At 45.7% G+C, this 23642-nt stretch overlaps 1 protein-coding gene across 3 annotated transcripts in view; it reads left to right on the top strand.

Annotated features, from left to right (window-relative positions):
• PLEKHG1 (pleckstrin homology and RhoGEF domain containing G1) overlaps window positions 1-23642 on the top strand; it is a 216491-nt gene that overhangs the window by 17089 nt on the left and 175760 nt on the right. Inside the window, exon 1 of one of the 3 annotated variants that reach the window (XM_013056737.2) lies at window positions 8658-8757. The exons of the other annotated variants lie outside the window; for them this stretch is intronic. The gene's annotated coding sequence lies outside the window, so the exon portion shown is untranslated. Of the gene's footprint in view, window positions 1-8657; window positions 8758-23642 lie in introns of those variants that run through there. 3 annotated transcript variants of the gene reach the window in all.

Below are 23642 nucleotides of genomic sequence, written 5' to 3'. Positions count from 1 at the left end.
TCCATCTGCTTAATGTCTTGCACGAACTTGTTTTTCTGTCCAAGAGCCAGACTAATCAGACACCTTGCTCGAAAGACTCCACATTTGGAATGAATTGATTAATCTTCAACATTCTCAATCCACTGTGATAGAAAAGAAACCCCTGGTAAATGCTGAACTTCCAGAATTAAGACCTACGTTGAGAGTGGAAGGATTTCAACATCACTGAGAGGATTAGAAAGAAAATCAGAAAATCGAGAACACAGCACAGATTTTTGCCAAGAGGAGAAATTTGAAGATGGGCAGTCAAGTTCAGTTGTATATTTTCAGAAATGTAGATTCTGTGACTTTTCTTCTATTGCATATCCCCAGAGAATTGCAGGAAGTCCTTTGTTACCGGGTATCCTGAGTTGGAGGGTTTGTTAAGTTAAAAAAACAAAAAAACAAAACAAAACAAAAAAACATTGCTGTGGTGGCAGGCTTCTGGTGAAGATTATAGAATCCATTTATGCTCCACTGAGTTTGAGAAACAGCAGTCACTTTCATCACACTTGTTTGCACCGTGGCTCAGAGAAGAATGAAGGGACTTCCTTTCTGAAAAGTTTTTGCTAAGACAGCACTTTTATTTTCCAGTTGAGTCAATGAGATTGTCTTCTGTTGGAATTCCAAAATCAAACTTGATGTCCTACTGAAATTTAAAAGTCAGTCGATGAGAAGTAATTAACTAGTTAATTACCGGTGTGGCAAGATAAACTTGTGCTTTAAAAGTGGCTAAGTGGGGTGCCTGGGTGGCTCAGAGGGTGAAGCCTCTGCCTTTGGCTCAGGTCATGGTCTCAGGGTCCTGGGATCGAGCCCCGCATTGGGCTCTCTGCTCGGAGGGGAGCCTGCTTCCCCCTCTCTCTCTGCCTGCCTCTCTGCCTACTTGTGATCTCTCTCTGTGCCAAATAAATAAGTAAAGTCTTTAAAAAAAAAAAAAAAAAAAAAAGAAGGTGGCTAAGCTGCTTAAATGGCTGGGATTTTCAGGAGAAGCCTATCTGTTGATGTCAAGGAGTCTTTGGCAAGTGTCCTTGGCAAAGTTTCCTGTAGAACTCAGTGAAGGTTTTGGTCTGCTGTGGAGGGGTTTGTCTCTTTCCAAGCTGCCCAAGAAAGTTACGAACGGTGATGCTGTTGTAAGTAGCAAACAAAGCTGCCAACAGGCGTGAGTGGGCTTAGGAGGGGAGCACAGAGTGCTCCCCAGGCCCTATGAAGGCGAAGGATTTCCTTCCATTCTCTGAGGCCCTTTGACAGACAAATGATTACAGCTCATTGATGGGCATATCAGCAAGCATTGTTTTGTGGAGGGCCCAGGGTGTGGGAACCCGTCTTAAGGGGCGAGGGGATATATCCAAGCCCAGAAGGATGGAAAGCAAATATGGTGTGTGTGCTGGTAAATGTTTAACAGCTCCTTGGGGTCGGTGTGGGGGGGCTGTGTGTGTCTGTTTGTGTGTGTGTGTGTGTGTACACAACAAAGTGTGTACAGCGCACATACTTTGCAAATAAAAATACAAATGCAAAATGATTTTGACAGAACACTTCTGTTAACGTTGGCCAGCCTTCTACCCTTGCAAGTCACCCCTAATAAGTGAAGGAGTGTGATGTGAATATTGTTATTTTATTTCACATTAATAAGACAAAAGTGAAACAATGAAGAAGTGTGTCAGAGTTTCGCTCACTCACCAGTGAGGCGGGTGACTCCTCTCTCTGCTGGATTGGAAGCTCGATGACTGTTTCCACATTTTTGTGTTATTATACAGTGTGACAGCTTTTCGTAAGAGCCTTTCGTGTTTTAATTCCATATTATGAACGTCCCCTTGAGCGCTTTTTTGACATGAAGAGAACAGATCAAGCCCAGATCTGTCGTGTTTGCTGACTTCCAAGGCGTAAATATCCCCACTGTGGCTACTTCCCTGCTACAGATGTGACGTCACTGAATGCAGACTGGGACAGAAAGGGACACTAGTCCACTGTTCATGGAGGGTTTCTACCACACCGAGAAAATGGATGTCGATGACCTCAAAATAATGAAGTAAAAAGGGAGTAAAATAATTAAGATAGGATGAGTTTGGGGCATTATATCTTTGTTTTTAGTACAACTTGTTTCATTTTAAGTTCATATGATTTGTTTTTACTGCTGTCTTTAACCGTGGGCTCACAACTTTCCTTAAGTTCAACACTGGGCCCTTGCGAGCTGCTAAGAAAGAGTCCTGAGGAAAGCGCCCCCTCTCCCAGCTGAAGTGGACATCTGGGCAGTTTGGAACCTGACAAAACATTTTGAAAAGCAGCCGTGATTTCCCTTCAGGTGTGGCGCATGCTAAACAAAAATGGTCTCTAAATTTCCAAGGGCAATTCAGGTCCAAATGGGGAGGGTGCAGCCTCTGCCCAGCCCCTGCCAGAAGTGTCCCCACTGGTTACCCTAGGCTTTTTACTTAGGGTAGAGGGTGGTAGTAACTGCAGAGGAAGAGGAGGGAGCATCAGATTTGTGAAAAATCTACCAATTCAGAAATCAAAGGGAAGAAACTAGGGAAGGCAAAAACACAGTTTAGACTTGTTTTGGAGACTGATTCGAGACAATCTGACTCAAGTGATGATTTTTCTCAAATCTCTACCTGTTGAGAGATCCACATGGTTAAAGACTTGGGGACAGGGTGGGTTCAAAGGTCACCTTTGTTCCATGCCCAGAATTCCTTCACACTCCTGCTTGCTTTAGCAGATCTTACCTCCACACACTCCTGCCGCCCAGCCCCCACCCGGGACCCCCAGAAAGCTCCCACATTTTTGCATAGTCTCCTCTCTTCCATCCTTGTAGACAGCTTTTGCTGCCCTTGCGTTGGCTCATACCTATCACCCAGCTCGTAAAAGACCCTCAGAATTTGTATACCCTTGGAAGGCAATAGAAGATTGTAAAAACAGGCCCATTTCTGACACATTTTCACTGGGATTAATTCAATGTGAACTGCTTTATTCCATGTTAAGGGAGCAGATAGTTAAGTGGGAAGTGAGACTGAGAGCAGGGAACTTTGAAGAGCCAAGGGAGACTTTCATGGGACAGATGGAGGGGAAAAGAAAATAAAATGCCTGCTTCTAGCTGCTTTCTCCCCTCCGACTTGAAAGAAGAAATGTCTTTTTTTTTTTTTCTCTCCCTCCCACTTTTTGCTGCCCACAGCTGCTCAGAGACCCAGACTCCAAACACAACCACCTTCTTCTCAGAGTAGCGAGTCATGAAAACCCGGTCTGAGTTCTAGGTAGGATGACAGAACTTGTAGAGGAGGACCCATCTGCTACTGGGACTGCTTGCAGTTTTTGGCATCAATGGATTTCTTTTTCCCAAAAAATGTTTTTTGAGTTAAGGAGTGTGGTTTGTAGCATTAACACTAACACTGATGCCCCCACATCTTGTATATAAATGCCATGTTTTATTTGGACACACTCACACAATCATTATCAACTTTATGTTTTTGTGATGTTTGTTGATTTATCTTTGCCTTTGAGTTTACTTTGACAGTTTCTTTCTTGTGTGTGTTTTTACAATTTCTGCTGACTTTTCAAGTCTGAAAGGAGATTTTTATGTATGGGAAGGGAAGGAAAAACACTGGTTCAGGTTGGGTCATTAAAAGTCATTCCAAACCTTTACTCCTCAAAATCCTTGTCTGGCTGTTGGCAGGTAGCCCCAGACATGGGGCAGCCAGACCACGTTCTTGTGTCAGGAACACACCCTGACTCAGTTGCCCTTCTGCTCTGCCCACTCCTGGCCACACCCAAGCCAGACGGGACAGGTTCCGATCCCACAGGAGTTTGCTGCAGCTGCCTGGTCTGTCCTTTGTCCCTCCAGACCCCTTCAGTATTTGCGCAAGTGGGGAAGGGCTCTATGTAAACACTGTCACTCCCTCTGTGACCACTGAGCTTTCCACAGCCATTTAATCCAAGTGAGGGTGTACAGAGCCAATTGTGCGTTTTATTTTGCTTGTCTTTTAAATTGCCAGATCTTTTTGACTGACTTGGCTATTTTTCTGAGGTTGTCTAGACTTCTGCTATAATGATGAGTGTGTGTGTGTGTGTTCATTCAGTAAATATCTGTGTGTCTGCTCTGGGCCAGGCGCCATTCCTCTGTTGTGTGGGTACAGGGGTGAATGAGGCTGAGGATCTGCCCCCTCGGAGTTTGCATTCTCTGCAGAAGACAGATACAAACAAGTAAACATCAAATGCTATCAGGACAATGAAGAAAAGTAATAAGGCAGGGTCACAGGACAGAGAAGGAACATGGATTGGGCCAAGAGGGCTCTTTTTCTTAGTGTTACCCAAATAAAGCTCATTTGTCAATGTTAAAAGTGGTAGTCAGAGGAAGTAAGTCAATTGGGGCAATTTATCCTGCCTCCATAAGGAGAAGACCCTTGGCTTTGCTTTCTTGGATCAAATTTCCAAGGATTTCATTTCTGTGCCTCTGTTTTCTCCTTGTGATATGCATTAGTAACACACCCCAGGGGAGCCTGCGAAGAGTAATTGAGTGAAGCCTTGTGGTGGGGTTGGAGTGGTACCGGACAAATAGTAAGTCCTCCAATGTCACCTGTCATGATGGCACTTAGTGGGTGTCTAGCCTTGGGGCAAGACGGCTCTGTTCCAGAAGGGCAGGACGCCAGAGCTCCTGCCTTGTTGGGGGAAGGAACCTCAGCTTCCTTCTTTGTAAAATGGGTCCACTGAGTCATGCAGGGGTTTGTTGGGCTGATCCATTGAAACAAGAGGAGAGCACAGTTTGAAAACTGGGAAATACCATGAACCGAGGCAGTGGTAGTGCCACTAACTGGAACTAAGAATGGCCTATTTGAAATACCTGATTAGGAACGCTATCAGACTATCCACCTGTCATCATTCATGCTCCACACCCTGCCCTCCTTACTTCCCGATGCCTATTTTCTATTTGGCTCTCTGTCTTGTCACGTAAACACCTTCTAGGTCACTGTGTGGAGGCAGGTCTTTGACCTTACCATCCTGGGCTCCTTGCCGTCTGTGGCCAGCTGTGTGGTGTTAGCGCCGTTGACTCTGAGCTGTAGATGAGAGACACACATCTGAGTCCAACTCATGCTAGAGCCTCTGTTTCCGTGGCGTGTCCCTCACACGATCCGCTCCTCTGAGGAGTCTGTCCACCTCTAGCCAGCACCTCACACTACACTGGGTGGAAGGAAGCAAAGAGCTTTGTGGGAATCTCATACGGGGTATCAAAAGGATATTTCTGTCAAATTAGCAAATCCCAGGTAAAGCAAAAATGGTATATGAGTGTTTATCACCTGTAAGGCACTATCCTAGCTACCGTATGGTGAGTGGGAATTTTAGCCCAAAGGTAAAGAGTAGTTGGTTAAGCTAACTACAGTAACAAAGGGGATGACTTCTGGGTGACAGACTTCTTGGAAATTTGCAAAAATTAAGATAACTGGAGACATGAGGCTGTGTTCCAGTGTTGGGGGGCAGCTTGGTAGAGAACTCACCCAGATCCTGTCTCCTCGGCTCACCTCGCCGGTCATGAGGCAATTTTTGGTACCAGAGTTACTCAGGCAGAATTTCCTCAAGACTCTTCCCCACTGTGCCACACTTCTTAAGTGGGGGGCCTAAGCCAGACCGGGGAGCCACCTTCAGGAAGAAACAGTGAGGTATCTACTCCTCAGAGGGATTCCATAGGCACCCACCCCCACCCCAGCTCTCCTCACCAGAGTGTAGAGTCAGCAGGAACCCCTCCCTTATCCTGTCCAGATAGGTTTTGCTAAAGGGAGTTATTCCTAGCGGGTGTGTTGTTGGGGGCTCGCATGGTGTTTTCTCACCATGGAAAATTGGAGACTTTTCCCTTCAATTGAAATAAGAAAGCCACAATTATTTGTTTTAATGCCTCCCAAATGCCTCGAAGTGGACAGAAGAACAAAGAAGCAGACTTTTTTCTAAGCCGTGGACCCAGTCAGGGGCATTGGCTCGGCCCTCTGTCAGAGAGGAGCTGCATTTCCTTCTGTGTCCAGTAGATACAGAGTCTTCACTAGAATCTTTTTCTGTTGTTGCTCAGTAGGAAGTGACCGAGGAAGCTTGCTGAGGCCGCTTCTGTCATTTGTTAGGGATCCTGTGTGTCAGGGACACGTTCTTACAGTTTCACTTCTTTTTACCCCAAACCTCACTCCAGTGTAATTCACCAAGTGACACTGAAGTCACATATGATGTAATGGTGACTTGAGCTGCACAGGTGCAGCCAGAAAGAGGAAGACAGATAGGAAGATTTCCCCCTCTATTTTGTAAGTTAAATTACCTTGGTGGTGGTGGGGACAGGGGGATATTATATCATTTTGTGAGAGCTTGCGCTGTTGGGGTCAATGACAGCACCATCTTTTGATAGTATGTGTGAGGATGTAGGCACACTTTTATTTTTTTTTAAGATTTATTTATTAGAGAGAGAACGCATGCTTGTATACGCAAGCACACATGTGAGTGGGGGGAGGGGTGGAGGGAGAAAATCTCCAACAGACTCCATGCTGAGCATGGAACCCAGCACAGGGCTCCATCTCATGACCCATGAGATCATGACCTGAGCAGAAACCAAGAGCTGGATGCTTAAGCAACCCAGCTACCCAGGGTGGTAATCTTTAAAAAATTTTTAAATTTTTAAAAATTTTATTTGTCAGAGAGAGAAAGCCCATGCACAAGCAGGGAGAAAAGCAGGCAGAGGAAGAAGCCGTCTCCCACTGAGCAAGGAGCCTGATGTCAAACTTGATCCCAGGACTCTGGGATCATAACCTAAGCCGAAGGCAGACACTTAACCAACTGAGCCACCCAGGTGTCCCAAGTAGGCACCATTTTCAGTACTGCTTAGTAAAAACCATTATCAGGACATTTTAGGTTTTGGTTTTAGTCAAAGTTCCTCTACTCCCCGTCCCCTAGAATCATTAGGTTCTAGATTAATACTATTCAAAGTATGGTCTGTGGTTCACATGTGGGTCCCTAAGACCCTTTCATAGGGTCCCCAAGGTCAAACTATTTTTATAATAATACTAAAACATCATTTGCCTTTTTTACACCTTTCTCTCAAAAGGAGCCCTTGAAGTTCTCCGGGGAGTACAAGCCATAGTGTATCACAATCTATTGAATGCTCAGGTAGATATGAGATGCCATCTCTCTTCTTTCTATAAAGCCAGACAATCCAGACACTTAGATGACGATAAAACAATGCCAGTCTTCCCACTAAATGTTTTTGGTTTAAGAATTTTTATGTTCCATTGAAATATAATTTATATCAAAATGTAATGGGATAATGAATATTATTTTAAAATAAATTAATACATATTTTGAAAATTGCTCAGGTTTAGTTTCCAATATAATAAATATTAGAATTCATAAGTCACATCATCAAGAGCTCTTTGGGTGCCTCGGGAGTTTTTAAAGTTGTAAAAGGGATCCTGAGAAAAGTTTAAGAACCACTGATCTAATATAAGAGCTCTTACCAGAAGAGTTGGGCAGATCTATTTTCCACAGCCAACAGTGCCTAGGAGGCTTTGATACTGGTGTGAAATCCTGCGGTGATAGCCTGTGTCTGCAGAATGCATTATAGATTTTTCACTCCAACCTCAGCCCCTGAGATCAGAGCTTTGCTCTCCTTCCAGGCCTCTCTCCCATCACTGCCCTGTGCTCCAGGCGGACGGGAGGAGCTGGACTTGCTGATGCCTTCCTACTTCACCCATCTCTGCTCCTTGTCCTTGAGTCCTGCCCTGTGCCCCAAACACACCACTGCAAGGAAACCCTCCCTCCTTCCCCACACACCCAATTCCTGGACCTCAGTTTGCCTCCCTGTCGCGTCCTATAAGGAGAAAGCAGTGCCCATCTCACAGAGTTGTTGCAGAGAATGAATGAGCTCCTTTCCAACGTGAGTGACCAATTCTTGGTTTGGGTCCAGGTCATGAGATCGAGCCTTGCATGGGGCCGTGCTCAGCACAGAGTCTGCTTAGGATTCTCTCTCTCTCCCCCTCTGCCCCTCCCTTCCTCATGCTCTCTCTCTCTCTAAAATAAATAAATAACTTTAAAAAAAACTTTCCACAACTACCAGATCTAATGAGTGAAACTTGATTGAGTCATAGATCAAAAAACTATCAGATCATCTTAGAATAGTAACTTAACTTGTTAAGGCTGCCTTAAATTACCATAGACTCAGTGGCTTGAACCAACAGAAATTTATTTCTCACAGTCTGAAGGCTAGAAGTCCAAGACCAGGGTGCTGGCAGGGTTGGTTTTATTCTGATCTTAGCTTGTAAATGGTTGCCTTCTCCTCATGTACATTCATCCAGATTTCCTTTTTACAAGAATAGAAGCCATATTGGATTGGGATCCACCTGAATGACTTCATTTTAATTTAATTACCTTATTGAAAACCCCATCTGTAAATGCATCACATTCTGAGATACAGTGGGGGAGGGTAGGACTCGAACCTATGAATTTTAAGGGAACACAATTCGATCCATAACAGACAACCAATCAACTTCCGACATGGACTGGGTATCAGGTGGCATTAGGGAATTGTGGATTTCCCCGGGTGCAACAATGGTCTGTAGTTCTATAGGAAAAAGTCACTTGGGGGGGATGCAGGATGATGTATGTAGAGGTAAGGAGTGACAGCTGTATATTACTTTCAGGCTGCTCAGCAACAAGAGTTGTGAGGACAATGAGAAAACTGCAACAGACACCACAACAGGGGCCGACTCAGAGGAGTTGTCTGCAACACAGGTGATGGACAAGGGTATAGTGTCCCAAATATGTCACAACTCTTTGGACAAATCTGCACATGCGCATTCTCTCTCTCTCTCTCTCTCTCTCTCTCTATATATATATATATATATATATTTAAATTCTTCCATAAAGTGGGGGATAAGGATAACTATTACATAGGATTGTTAGGAACATGTGATGATGGCAGATAAACTGTGACACCCTAGAGAGAGAGAGTGAAAGAGAGAGAGAGAGAGCATGCACACCCAAATTTTCCCAAAGAGAGTGTGTTGTGCTCTCCGGAAGTCTTCAGGCAAAGGTTCAGAGTTCCCTGGGCTGACTGAGTGTCACTGTGGTCTTCCCTGAAGGCTAAGGACTGAACATGGAGGCCTTCGAAGTTCCGTCCCGTGCCTCGTGATCAGGAGTCAGTACTGATCTCCCGTGTGTTTCCAGCTGGGAAGGAGGGGCTGGGGTCCTGGGAATTCAGTTCTGTTCACCGCTAAGGCTTTTGAGTGAAGGGAAATGCTGCCACAGCCACAGCTTCCATCTTGACAAACACACTTTTCCTGGCCTCGACAGACTCAGATGTACCCTGCTGGCAAGCACTCTTTAATGTTTTCAAGGTTCAGCTGTGACACCGGCCAAGTATTATGGGATGTGACTAAGATAAGTAAATCTCTTTAAATAGGTGCTTACCATTCCATTTCAAAAGACTCAAGGCCCAATATCAAAAAATCCAAGCCCGTTGTTCGGTATGCCTGAGGGATAATAGCCTAGAGTATGAGGAATAGTTCCATTTTCATCCTGAAACTGTGTGTGTGTGCGTGTGTGTGTGCGCGCGCGCGCGCGTGGTATTTTTACATTCATTTTAGGTCAAGGGTGTAGAAAACTATTCAAAGTTAAATATCTTGGTGCTCAACTGTTAGCAAACTCAGGAAATCTTATGAAATAAAAATAGCAAATCAACCGTGCTTTATGGTGAATGGGACATTTGAGAGGAAGCAAGACAGAAAAGCCACTGTCTAGACTCTGTGACGTGACAAGCTCCCTTGTAATAGATCAAGGGAAGGGTGTGCTCTCAGAGCCCAGTTCTAGAGATGTGATAGAACAGGTCAAATCAGCAAGCCCCAAAACAGACATGTTTGCTTATACCATGTCAAAGGCTGGACAAAATATTTATTTGGAAAATGAAAAATATTTATGTCTTGAAAGGTGTTTTTGTGGCAGACAGAGATGGAAAGAGAGTTTTTAATCATTTTTCTTCTCGAAGCTTCCCAAGCTCTATTATATGCTACAAAATCTGCTCTTAAGTAACTTGCAAAAGGATCAAAGTCATCATTATCTCCACTCCTGAATTTTGCTAACATCACAACAATCCCTGTTCTGAATTGAAATTTTTCCTTTGTTCAAAAATCAAGTTATCGTGGTTTCTTCCATTAGGACAAGTGAACATTGCCACAGATTATTGTGGTGCAAATCTCAGGAGTAGAGAGAAATGAAACTTAAGCTTACAAATGATAGTGGTCTTTTTTTTTTTTTTTTTTTAGATCAATGCTAACATCATTTTTGAGACAAAAACTTAAACATCTGGTTTCCTTCTGGGAAATTGCACTGTTGTTTTTTTGATTTTTTTTTTTAACCATCTTTAAAAAAAAAAGTCTTTACTCAAATAGAAAGTTCAAATAATTACTATTTACCTGAAAAATCCAATGTTGACACATAGATTTTGTTTATTAAGATGACAGGGTTAACCAGATTGGATAGAACGTGCATCCTGCCTGGCAAAATTCAATATAAATATTTGTGTCAACATATGCTTGCCACAATTAGAAGAGATTTCCATAACACTCTTGCCTTTAGCACTTTCCGCAGAGCTGATTGCCACCTGCGATCATTAGAAACTTAAATCCCAGATTAGAGAGATAATAATGAACAATTGCCACTTTGTTGCGTACCAAACATGTTGCTGTATGATATGCAAGTTTTATGGAATGCAGGCTTTATTTTGTTTTAAGTATAGACATAGCCTCCATTAATATTGATTTTTAATGCTATCCTTGTAACCACACGATAATGGGATTTTTAAATAGAACCCGCCCTTGTACAGCATCAGTGTTTGCAAATTTAACTGTTCTGATGTCTGACATATGGCCACCAGACTGAACCCAAAGCAAATGTTTTAAAGGTTTGGCAATATTGGAACGATGGAGGAAATGCTGTTTCTGGAGTGAAACTGAAGAGTGAAGCAATGATTTAGGCATTTGGACGCCCACTTTGGGAAGCTTGAAATGTAATATGTTTCTGGTTATTTTCTTCTCTGAGTGGGAGTTTCTGTTTGACTGTAAATTGCCACTGCTGTTTCATATGTGTGTATTTTTCTTGGGATAAACTTCAAAAAGGATGTTGACCTAGTAGAAAACCCCTCTCCTGAAAGAATGGCATAAAGTAGCAGCCTTCCACACAGAGCAGTTTCATCCTGGTTTCTCTTCAGATTCTTTTGAGATCAAAGAGCCCTCGGCAAATGGACACTGGTTTGGGGATGGTATGGCAGAAAGGGAATACACACGTGCGTACCCAGACACATGCACATGCACACACATGCAAACACACACACGTGGTTGTCCTTGCCCTGCTGTGTTAAACCCTCTCTACCCAGATTATGCATTAACTTGACTCAATTGGAGGGACTTGGGGTTGAATTCATTTAGTTGGCAGGGTTGGTTAATATTCTGCCTCTACCATTAACGACCTTACAGTCCGGCAGAGACGGTAAGATGACTGCATGGTCGTTGTGTTGTCCTATGGAATTAGAGGCTGTGAGGTAGCAATATCCCACAGGCGACTATCAGGCACACAGTGGTAGAGAAGTTCTTCCACTGACAAGTGGGCACGGGGTGCTATCATCCACCTGCAGATAAGATGTCTCAAAGGAGCCTGGAAAGCAGTGAAAATGGAGAAGTCAATCCAAGAGAAAGCATGGGTGTACATATGTGCACACACACGTGAGACCATTCTTCAATTTGTCCATGATGCCCTCTACCTTGTTTAGCTGGGAGGCCACGGAAAGAGTGGGGCTCAGAGGACAGGTCCTAGTTTAGACCTTGACTTCACTCTGGGTGTGATGGGAAGCCCTGGAGGGTTTGAACCCACAAGCGCCATGATCTGGCATATGAGTGGGTTTGCTCTGGCTTCTGTGCACAGAATCAGGCATGAGGACAGCAAGATGAGCTACAGGAGGCTTGGAGCTGTCCAGATGAGAGAGAACGAGTGTCAGGACCAGGGTAGGAGCTGTCGAACTGGTGAGCCATGGCTGAATATCTGCTAAGAGTGGACCTGGTTGGGTTTGAGGGCAGCTTAGTTGTAGGGCTTTGGAAGAAGAGATTAAAGGATAAATCCAAGGATCAAGCCTGAACATCTGAGTGCATTTGGCATCACTGACTGAGCTGGGGAATGTGGAATGTGGAGGCAAGACAGGTTAGCAAGGGTGAGAAGGTAAGAGCCTGTGGTCATGCTGACCTTGAATGGGCATTTCAGCTCTAGGCAGTGATGTCAAGTAGGCACTTGGAAGTATGAATCTGGTGTTCCAGAAAGAGGTCCAGGAAGGAGACATACATCTGGAAACTATCAGCAAATCTGTGGTATTTACAACCACAGAGCTATATGCGATGTCTTAGAGTAGACAAAGAAGAGGCGGGAAAGCTGACCCTGGGGCTCCCCAGCACCAAGGATGGAAGAGAAAGAAGATCCAGCCCAGGAGACTGGGCAGGAGCAGCCAGCAGGGGAGGAAAGCCAGAGGTCTGTGGTCTCCTGGAAGCCAAGTAGAGAAATGTAGATCGTAATAGCTGCAGAGTCAAGCAAGATTCTGAGAGTGGATCACTGCATTTTGTAGTAGGAGGTCAACAATTGACCAGGTTCAAGTTGATGGATAGTTTCAGTGGCATGGAGGGGGTCAAAGCCTGATAATTCCTCTTACTCACAAGAGAAGGCTGAAATTCTCAAAGACATTACAAACTACTCTAGGAGAGTAAGAAGGGAAAAACAATCTCATATGGCCAGGAATTCAAAAGCTCATGGAATACAGGTTTCTGGATCTTCTGTGGTTGTGGCTTCCCAAAGCTGTGTCACCCTCCAGCCTGTGATCACACCACATGTTGATCACCATGATTTCTCTCTCTCCTTTCCAATTAAAACCAGCAGCCTTCTTGCCAGGTCTGCTTTCAGGTGATAGACAGGACCACGGGGAGTGATGCAATGGATAATGTTACTCTTTCGGGAACACCCCATCTCCGATACAGAGGCATCAGGGGACCCCCAGGGGCCCCGCACAACAGCCACACCTTACACCTAGTCTTGTCTGACCGCATCTCGTGATCACTCACACCGTAATGACAGAATGTCTAGGTCACCTGGCAAGATGCTCAAAGGAACGGGACAGCCAGGTGCAGAAAGAATATGAGGTAAATACAGCATCTGAGTTTGCATTTCCAAGCCCTTCTTCCCCTGTGATGGTGGATTTGGAGCTTCCCTTTCCTCTTGCAGCAACTCAGCTGGCAGGAAGCTCACAGTTGCTTCAGAGCAGGGTGGAAGCTTCTGGAGATGGGGATGAAGGTAAAAAGAAGATTTGGGCTAGTGGAGAGGGTGCCTGTAAGGGGAGCAGGGAACAGGGCTTTGGAGGGGTCAGCCTCCTGCTAGGGCTGCTTCTTGCACACATGCTCCCAGGGACCGGCTGTCTGCTTTCTGTGCCACCTCCGCCAGGCTGTCCACCAGCTCCCCTGCTCCTGGGCCCACTCAGAATGGCAACAGTCTCTCTACTCACAGCTCTCTGATGCCTAAAACATGCGTGCGGCATTTCTGATCTTTTCTGAGGAGTTTTTGCTGCAAGTGGCAAAAGGTCAACAGTTTAAACTTCTCAGAAATGTCTGTGCTACAATACTCAGTGGGGGAAACAAAAGAGGGGAAAAGGTCAGAGTGCCTTAAGTTATTTCATCTCCGTTCTCCTTACAAACAAACAACTAAACAGGCAAGCCGGGAAGGAAAGCACCCCGGGATTAGCCGTGATTCTCTGAGTTGTAAGCGATGCCTTTTCCTCATTTTTCTTTACAGTGTGCATCTGTTATTTGTGTAACTAACAAAATGGAAATGTAAAGCTCTCTTCCAAAGTTCAGTTCTCTGTTTGTACACTTTTACCATCTGCCTTGGCCACGTGGATGCCAGCAGGCTTCCATCAGAGTCTCGGGTGCTATAGCGGACGGACAGATGTCAGGGGACGCACAGAGCGGAAGCCGCGGCCCAGGCTGGCTCTGCCTCTCCTCCCTGCTTCTCCTCCTTCTCCCTCCATGCCTTGTTCCCCACACGGTGGCAGGGGCATGTGCCTCTGGTAGAGAAGGTAGTCCAATGGCCATCATCCATTAGGGACACAAATGGCAGACTCACGTGCATTTCTGTTATGATCGCCAAGTAGTCCTGGAGGGTAGACGAGAAGGATACTCTTGCTTCCTGGGTACCGAAAAGGAAATGGATGTCTGGGAGCTAAACTTCTGGTAGATTCCAAAGTCGGGACAAGACCCTCTGAACCCTTGTTTCCTTACGCTAGTCAACGACAGTCTTCAAGGCTCTTAGAACCGCCAATCTATGTAGAAAGAACATTTTGAAAAACTTCATATGCATGTAAATGTAATGTAAATATGCATGTAAAAAAACATCACATTGAACAGTCTGGAGCAGGACTGAGAAGTAAGGCTCCCCCTCCCCCACCAGGAAGGGCACTTTGATTGCCAGCGCTGGAGGGAGTAGAGATGGAAGCCCACTGGCCCAGCCCATCCTGAGCAGCCAGGATGGAAAGAAGAAACCAAAGCCAGCAAAGGACTTGAAGAAGATAATAGAAGCCTGGGAAAGCCTCAGGCAGGTTTCCTGTCACAGAACTCTAGAGGAAACTTTGGTGGGGCTCAGTGTTGGTAAAGGTACCTGAGGGTAAAAGATGATTGGCGCCAAGGAAGAGCTCACCTTGCAGTAAGAGGAGGCCCGGCTCTGTTCCAGAAGAGTCTCCGGAGCAGGAGGCAACTGAGTCTGAGCAAGGGAACGGATGTCTCAGAAACGTGTGCATTGAACATTCTCTGCTCATTCAGTGCTTTCCTTCAGAAACGGGACTAGCCAGAAGGATGAGCAACCTTTAAGAGAGGGTGAGCCTGAGTCTGATGTGGGAGTTGAAGAGAAAGAGACTCCTGAGGGGAACCAGATGAGGGACTGGGAGAGTCACTGGGGAGACAAGATGGCACGTGTGTTTCTGTGGCAGGCATGCTTTCTGACTCGCCGTGAGGCAGAGAGAAACCCCTGCCTGTGAGGACACTTGTGAAGATGCGTACAACCGGAGGGTCTGTTTGCTGAGGCAAAACCCAAGGGGCCCTGGACTAATCTTGTCTGAAGTCAGAGGTGGGCTTGTTCACGGAAGGCAGGTGTGCAAGGGGAGACATTGAAGTATTGAGGCCTGAGGTTCCCCAGCGTGGTAGGACACCCAGCACAACTTTCTTCAGCCCGCTCAGCCAGACAGAACTTATCTGCCACTCCCCCAGCTTGTCATAGCTTTCCTCCTGCTAGCCCCTGTCCTCCTGGGTCTAGAATCTCAGCTGGGAGGCTGTGCGTTTGTGGGTGCCCGTTCACCTGACGCAAAGGCTGCTTCCAGAGCTTGGACTGCAGGTACCCTTGACTCATTTACCCCTGACTCAGGCCCTTCTTATTGCGTTCCAGATGTGTGCTGAACCCATGGCCTCTTCCAACCTCCAGAAGCTATCCCTCCTTCAACTCTCAGCTGACTTTGTGACTCCCTGACCTGTTTTTGCCCCAGCTCTACATTCCTTCAGATACCTTATCTTTACGGTGCCTGGCTTATTAATCATCACCAGTCTTTTGGCATAGGGCCATGTTGGATGCCATAATCCTCAGTCTTGACTATGGTCTGACCTCTCCTTGCAGAACTTGCTGTGGCCACCAGGATCCTGGCATGAGACAGAGCCCTATAGGCCTTCTTCCAGGGGATCGGCACAGCCTGGGAGCCCAAGGGAGGCGGCCCAGAGCTGTGGGTCAGCCTTGCAGGTCTGGCCCTAGGCTGGGTCCTGGCTGAGCAGCATTACAGAAAGTGGAAGGAAGCGGGGGAGTCTGTGAGGGGCAGCGTAAAGGGAGACGATTCTTGAGTTCTAGAAAGGAGAGCAAGTAGATGTCTGGGTATATGTGTGGTAGGGGTTTCTGTGAGGGGGGTGTGGTTGGAGAGTCTTCTTTGGGCCTCAGGGCCACAAATGAACCCTCGTCTCATTGGTGAGGCCTAGAGCAATCCTTCTCCACTTGACTCTAGGTCAGAGGTGCCTGGGGAGCTGGGAGAAATGCAGGTTCCCATCCAGGGGGGCTGGGGCAGGGCTGAGGGCTACAGCTGTCGCTGCGGCTGACGACGCTTGTGCCAGATGACCCTTGGAGGACCAAGGCTCTGAGGGCACCTTGAGGCACGGCCTTGATGGAGGCCTGTCTTCCATGTGGAGGCCGAAGCTGTTAGGAGCCGTGGCTGGAACCAGGGCCGAGAAATGGGGAACCTGGGTGCAGAAGTCAGGGGGTGCTGGTAGGAGCCCCTCGGTGGAGACCCGGACCAGGAACATGCATTTCCCTGGACTGGAGTTGTGGCAACTTTTTAAATACTCACATTCTTTGTTACAGTCATGATTCCTTTTTGACCAAAATCCACGCAGTGAAGCTGCTTGGCTTGTGTCTGACTCTCCATTGTTTTGTGCAGAGTGACACGTCTGTCACATGAGAGTGTGTTTATGAGTATATAGAGCCTGTTACTTGCTAGAGACCAGATCGTGCACGCTGCCTGTCGGAGGTCCTGAATTTCAGACGGACCCCTTGGCTGTTCGTGTCTATACCATCTCAGGCTTTGACTTTCAGAGAAGCCATATATTTGCATATGTGTGTTAGATATAATATTTATATATGAAAATATTTCTACTTTTATATAAATATTATCTATACACAAACCCTAAAATATATAAATCCTAGCATTTTGGAGCTAAAAGTAATTTACAGATTAGTCCAATCCTCTTATTTTTATGGGAACCATTAAGGTACAAGAAGAACAGTAAGTAGCAAGGGCACACTCATGTTTGGAAGTCTTACGGGCTCACTGATGGTGTAAAGGACTAACCTGGACCACGTTATCACATTCTATTCTGAATGGGATGAAGACGGTCACTTTACTTCTGAGAAGAGAAAAAGCAGCACGATAGGAAGGTTGAGTTTCCCATTTCCAAGGTCACCGCTTGTGGGCGGCCCAAGCATCCACACCCCATGAACAGTCATCTTTTGCACAAATAGTTTATACAGGCTGTGATATTGTAATTTTTAGTATTTTTTAAAAATCTTACTATTCGTTCTTATAAATACTTTCCCACACCACCTCCCTTAATGATTACAAAACAAAACAGCCCTTTATTTGTGTACAGAATGGACATTGGAAAACGATGAGGGATCTCCTGGCCCTGATTTTCCCTGGGGTTTGGGTCCACTCATGAGTGTCAGCTGCCTGGGGGGACATGACTCAGAGCACAAGGTCTGTCTTTTGAATAGTTTCCTTCTATTTGCTTGCTTTGCATTGATGGCAACAAAGCTGTTCATGGTCACAAGCACAGTGTAAAGTTGTTCTAATAAATATATTCAGTGCAACAAAATGGGTAAGTGAGAACTCCTGGCTGTTTAACTGGTGCAGATTAGGGGGAAGTTAAGGAATGAGAAACCTCTCTGACCATAGTTCTGCCAACACTGAGATGGGAATTGCCTGCCAAACAGGTCCAGAAACCATGCAGGAGCTTCTAGTAGGCATCACAGGGTTTATGTAAGAAAGCAGGAATGGCGGCTGGCAGAGGCAGCCTGCTCAAGTACCAAGCACCCCTTGATCCAGCAGAACCTGAAGGTGTATTCTTGGCTATCAAAACCACCCTGACCAGGGTTCTGAGGCCCGGCAGCTGCACAGTTCTGTATTAAGCCTTTGTCTTGCATGTTAGGTGAGATTTTTGTTCAGATGGGACTCAGTCCAACATATTTGAATGCTACCATGTGAATGGCACTTTGGGAAACCCCCAAATTACAGTTACAACACTGTCCTCTCACATGTCTATAGTAGGATAAAGGACATACCACACATATCCATGTAGTGCATTACACAAGGGTATGGAGGGGACACACATGGTTTAGAGGAAGTGTAGACCGGGTATAGAAAGTAAATTTTGAGTTAGATGAGAGGGGACATCACTGTTGATCTGAAGGGGAATGACATATTCCCAACTTCACGGGTGCTCCATGTGAGAGGCGGGTAAAGACAGAGAAAATAAGGACCATAAAGGTGGTGGAGGAATGAGGCCAAGTGGGGAACATGGGTTAGTCCGGAGAGATGTATAATGTTCTTATTTGTGTCATGTCTTCATCTCAAACACGCTGTGTTTTTTTCCTGCCTCCGACCCTTGCTGTCAACATTCTCTTTCTAGAAGTTCTTCTCCTTCCCACCTTGAAGTCTTGCATGAGCTTTCAGATACCCCCCTTTCGCTGCCTTCCTGTGGGCATTGCTGGACTATCTCAATCGAACAACAAGACCTCCTGCTCACTTCTGAGGCCAGCATTTGGGGCATTCTGTCCTCCTTTGCTTCTTCAGAAGTAGGGTGGTGCGCACCCATAGTGGCGAGGCAGCCCCCCACTGTACCCAGGATTGAGCAGAGTACTCTATGTGGGCAGGCTCATTCAGTTGGCCAATGTCTAGTACCACAGTTCTTGTCAGGTGATGAGCAAAAGAGGAGACACCACCGCTTGTCAAAGAGTCTAGTTGGGATAGAGACAGGAAGGAGTAAGTTACTGCAATACAGGGGAGGGAACGGCTGGCTGGTAGAAGTGTGAAGTTCAAGAGCGCATAGGAGGAGCACTTAGCGAACAGACTGAGCAGGAAAAGATTCCCAGAGGAGGTTGCATATGGACTGAGTCTTGATGAATTAGACATTAAGTATAGATGAAGAAATATCCATTGAACATGTACAATGCAGTTAGCACATCTTGCCAGGCACACGTATGCAAATACCTGAGTTTCAATCCCTTTCCTGCATTATTATATTAAGCCTTCTCAGCCCAGAAACACTGTCTCTGTTTTCTTATGGATCCAACTGCTCTCAGACCGATCTCAGGCCTCAGGCTGATAGGCCTCCAGTAGACGGTGTGAGGAAGGCTCAGAGGGGATCAGAGCTTCTGAGATCCACAAAATGTATCTCAGTTTACTTGTTACTTAAAAGACTTTAAATACAAATGTATATGAGTGATACATGATGAGTGGGGACAGGAAGGGGGGAAAACGGGTTCACACACCTAAATCCCACCAGCTAGAGGCAACCACGTGTAACATTTTTGTTTTCCATCCTTCTAGATATATTCCCGCAAACATGGGACCCTGGTATATTATACATCCTAGTCTGCAGCCACTATCTTGGGAGCATTTCTTAGAATATAAGCTTAGTAATAAAGTATCTTAAGTGCCTCATCCATCATATTGCCTACATTTAGCTCTGTGAGTCCTAATTCAGGAAGCAAATAAATGGAGATACCGAGAATCATTGTGCAAATTTTTTATTCTGACATACACAAAGTGGGTGGTTACGGACATTGGTGGTTAAAAGACGAGGCAGAGCAGCATAAGGAACCCCACCTCAAAGGGATGTTTTCAAGAATACTTTCCAAAAACATTTTGTAATGAAATGGTACATATCATGGATGGCTGGTTTTATTTACCAAAAAGTTCTGGGGAAACTAACTGGCTTTAAGTTAGAGCTTACCAAATACTAAAGTTTGCAGGCACTTCTGGTGTGATTTCATTTGAATTTCCTTTTTCCAACTTAGTTGATATTTTGCTAATGACCAACTTATTTATTTAGGCTTTTGAACCATTCTGTGCAAATACCTTATGCAATGCTTTTTTTTTTCTCCCCCCAAAGTTTATTTATTTTTATTAAGCCAAAAAACACACTTCACATCTGGGAGCAACCAACAAATGGATTTGCCCTCCTTTGAAGACTCATAATTCAGCTTCGCATTTTTGCATAGTGACTCTGGGCCTGAGGTCCCCCCTCCCCCCATGAGACTGGGTTTCTGCCCTGGAGGTTACAGTTCGTGACGAGAGGGAACAACAGTGTCCCTGGGAAACACATTGTTCGGGGGTGTCCCCCCCCCAAGGAAGTCACTGGTCCTGGAGCTGAGTCGTGAGGAGGAGGGAGAAGAGGCCAGGCACCGAAGGGCAGGGCAGGAGTGGCAGGGTGGGCAGCGGTGAGGGTGGGACAGAGTCCTGAGAGGCAGATGACAGAGCAGCCAGCAGCCTTGGCTTCTAGCAATGTGGTCCTGCCAGTGTGGGTGACGCAGCGCAAGGTTCGCGGGGTCTGGGGAAAAGCAGGCCACGATCAGATGGGGGCTGAGGGGCTTTCCCCCTGCTGGGGAGTTGGCCAAGACGCTGTTCTGGAACTGCTTCATGGGCAGTTGGAGACGCAAGTCTGAGGGCTTTTCTTAGAGCCCTAAGTAAAGATCAGAAGCTTCTGAAGACCCATGCCTCATGCATTCCTCTTTTGCTCATCTCGGTTGCAGAATGAGAGAATAGAAGCATAAGGGGGTCAGAGAGAGATCAGGACGTAGAGGATCATAAATAGTGACCCTAGTGGTGCCTGGGTGGTTCTGTTGGTTAAGTTTCTGCCTTCAGATTCAGTTATGATTCCGGGGTCGTGGGCTTGAGCCCCACAGCGGGCTCTCTGCTCAGCAGGGAGTCTGCTTCTCCCTCTTCCTCTGCCTGCTGCTCTGCCTGCTTGTGCTTTCTCTCAAATGAATAAATGATGGAATGAATGAATGAATGAATGAATGAAATCTTAAAAAAAAAAAGTGACCTTATAAAAGTGTGGTCAAGTGAGGAAGATGATAACAGCTAGGGCAGGCAGGGGTGTAGGGTTCAAAGGGGATTCTTTTTTTGCAGCGTTGAGATGCCATCGTATGCATGGCCCAAGAGATAAACAGGCGACAGAGAATGAGAGAGAGAGAGAGAGTGTCAGATGCAGGGGAGACAGTGAGGAGCAGACAAGAAGGACAAGGACGATGCTGGTGCTGAGGGGTCCGTGCTCACTTCCAGCCACCCAGTCCTCTGAGCCTGTGGGAAGCCTGCAGAGCAGAGTGCAGCCCGAGGTGGACTGTAGCGCAAGGCTCGGGAAGCTGAGAGCGTTCATCCCTGATGGCCTCCTCTTCCTCAGCGTGGGAGAGCGGGCTATCCTCTGACAGGAGGGGTTGGCGTGAGCGACAGGGTCTGAGGGGCTACAGAGAGGAGCCATGGAGGGAGCTGACCAAGGAGAAAGGCAGGAACAGCCTTTCCCAGCACAGAGTGTGACACACGGTAAGTGTTCAGTTAACAGTCAATTACAAAATAATGTCAAGGGATGCCTGGGTGGCTCAGTGGGTTAAACATCTAACTCTTGATTTTGGCTCAGGTCATGATCTCAGGGTCCTGAGTTGGAGCCCTGCGTGGGGCTCCCTGCTCAACTGGGAGTCTTTCTGAGACTCTTTACCTCTGTGTCTCCCCACGCTCGCTCTCTCTCAAATAAATGAATCTTTTTTAAAAAATGTCAGAAGAGGGGTGCCTGGGAGGCTCAGTGGGTCAAGCCTCTGCCTTCAGCTCAAGTCATGATCCTAGGATCGAGCCGTGCATTGGGCTTCTCTGCTTAGCAGGGAGCCTGCTTCCCCCTCTCTCTCTGCCTGACTCTCTGTCTGCTTGTGATTGCTGTCTGTCCAATAAATAACTAAAATCTTTAAAAAAAAAAAAAGTCAGAAGATGGTTGAAGAGCATCAGGAACCCAAATGAGGTTGGCAACCATGGATTTATCATGGTGTCAGTGTGTGCGTGGTGGTTGTTCAGTTTTCAGCCTCAGAGATATGTTACTTAAAATAGGAAGATGGGAACAACCCCAGTGTGGCCCTTTTCATGGGCAGCTGCAAAATTCAAGAGTGGAAGGGAGTACAGGACGTCATTCAGGCAGTGGTCAGGGCGAGCCAGGAACGATCTGACCCATTAGGATAAAAGGGAGGAGTTCAGGGGTTTCAGGAAATGGAGACATAAGGGCTGGAAAAGTGTGACCATCACTTTTTATTACATACCTATAATGCATACCATAAATACAAAAGTTTCCTCACTTCTTAAAGGATGATCTTTCTAGGTTGTTCATTCTAGGCTCTGTAAGACAAAATGAGAAGTAGTCTAAACGTTCCAACAACAAAATACAAGGTCAAGGTGGTAGTGAGAGAAAACCAGACATGATATCTTTGGGAGTCCGTGACGGTGTCACATCTGACTCAGGTAAATGCACGTGGCTGGGCGAAGTGTCCATACCCACATGTATTGAAAATCAGACCTGGTGTTCTTCTGCCTCTGAGAGCCATGGATTGCGCTGACTGCAGATTGATGGCTAAGATACGTACTCACCCGTTTAAAAATGTGAGGACCTACCATGCGCCAGTCAGTGTATGGGGTACCACTTCCGTGCAGAGTGCCACAGGTCACGAGAAGCCATGAGAGAGACTCCCCGACCATCAGACTGCTTTCTCGTGTGACTTAGTAGAAAGGGCCAACTAACCTATATGCCTTTTAAAACAAAGCATGTGATCTGTGGCCCTGTGAGCGCTGGAGCGTAAGTAGTGTAGGAAAACTGCATAGCCCAGGGCAGTCAGGAAAGCCTGATGAATTTGGAGAAACGTTAAACAGTGGTTGGAGGGAAAAAGGATGGGAAGCTCAGAAGGCACACAGCATACCCTTGGTTCATTATCCTTTGCCATGTTGACTTCTACCATTGAACTACATTCTAGGCTAACTTGAGAACTGCAGGGAAGCCTGAAACTTAGCTTTGGCATGAAGCTTTAAATAATAATAATAATAATAATAATAATAAAGTGGAGAGAGATAAACATTTAAAATATCTTAACTGAAAGAGCCAATCAGTTTTTCCATGACTAGATCAAGTGGTAATTTTAAATTCAGACATCTGGAAAAATTTAACCTTCAATTCCAGATTCGAAGGCTAGTTCAGGGAGAAAACCCATTAAAGCGATGAAGCCATTGAACAATAAATCTTTATTTTGTAGAGAATACCATGAGTGCTGGGAGGGACATCATCATTTCTGTGCCTTGGGATTATTACAAACACCAGCATCTTTCCCCAAGAGTTGCGAGGTTATGATTTGTAACTGATTTCAGGGCAGGAGTGGGTAGGAATTTACGGGATGTTAGTCCAAGAAGATTGAGGACAATTTTTTTTTTTTTGGATGAAGATTCTCAAAACAACCCAGGTTTTAAAGTAGTTGAGTGACTCTTCCCCTGGAAAAATAATTCGTTCTCAATCCTGTAGAATTGGAGCATTCAATAGAGCTGTCACTAGAAATGGAAGGAAATGAAAATGGACAGATACGCTCCCTCCCCAGGAGGGGTTTATAACAGAATACTTTGAATTTCACACAAATGTTTTACATTATTTCATTACGTTTACTCCAGTACATTTCAATTTGCTGCCTGGAGTGTGAGTAAATTGCAACTTTCACTGCTTTAAAGATTTTTGTTGTTGTTTTGGGGAGTCATGGAGACTTAACACACTGCAAATTTCACTTCTAATAAATGACACTGAAATATTTTTAATGCCCCAAAATAATTGAATGAGCATTTTAAGAGTCTTGTAATATAAATAAGAAATATGAAAGCCATGGGGGGATGTGGTAGAGCAATCATGGTTCTATTGGTTTTTTCTGCTGGAACTCGGGAATTAACTCTATGTCATCTGTAGTTCCCAAAAACTGGGAAGTGTGTCTGTTTAGGTCTG

This window comes from Mustela putorius, unplaced genomic scaffold (genome assembly GCF_011764305.1).
Source record: "Mustela putorius furo isolate JIRA1106 unplaced genomic scaffold, ASM1176430v1.1 tig00000450_pilon_pilon_pilon, whole genome shotgun sequence".
Taxonomy (NCBI): Eukaryota; Metazoa; Chordata; class Mammalia; order Carnivora; family Mustelidae; genus Mustela; species Mustela putorius.
This window is presented reverse-complemented; position numbering and strand designations above follow the sequence as displayed.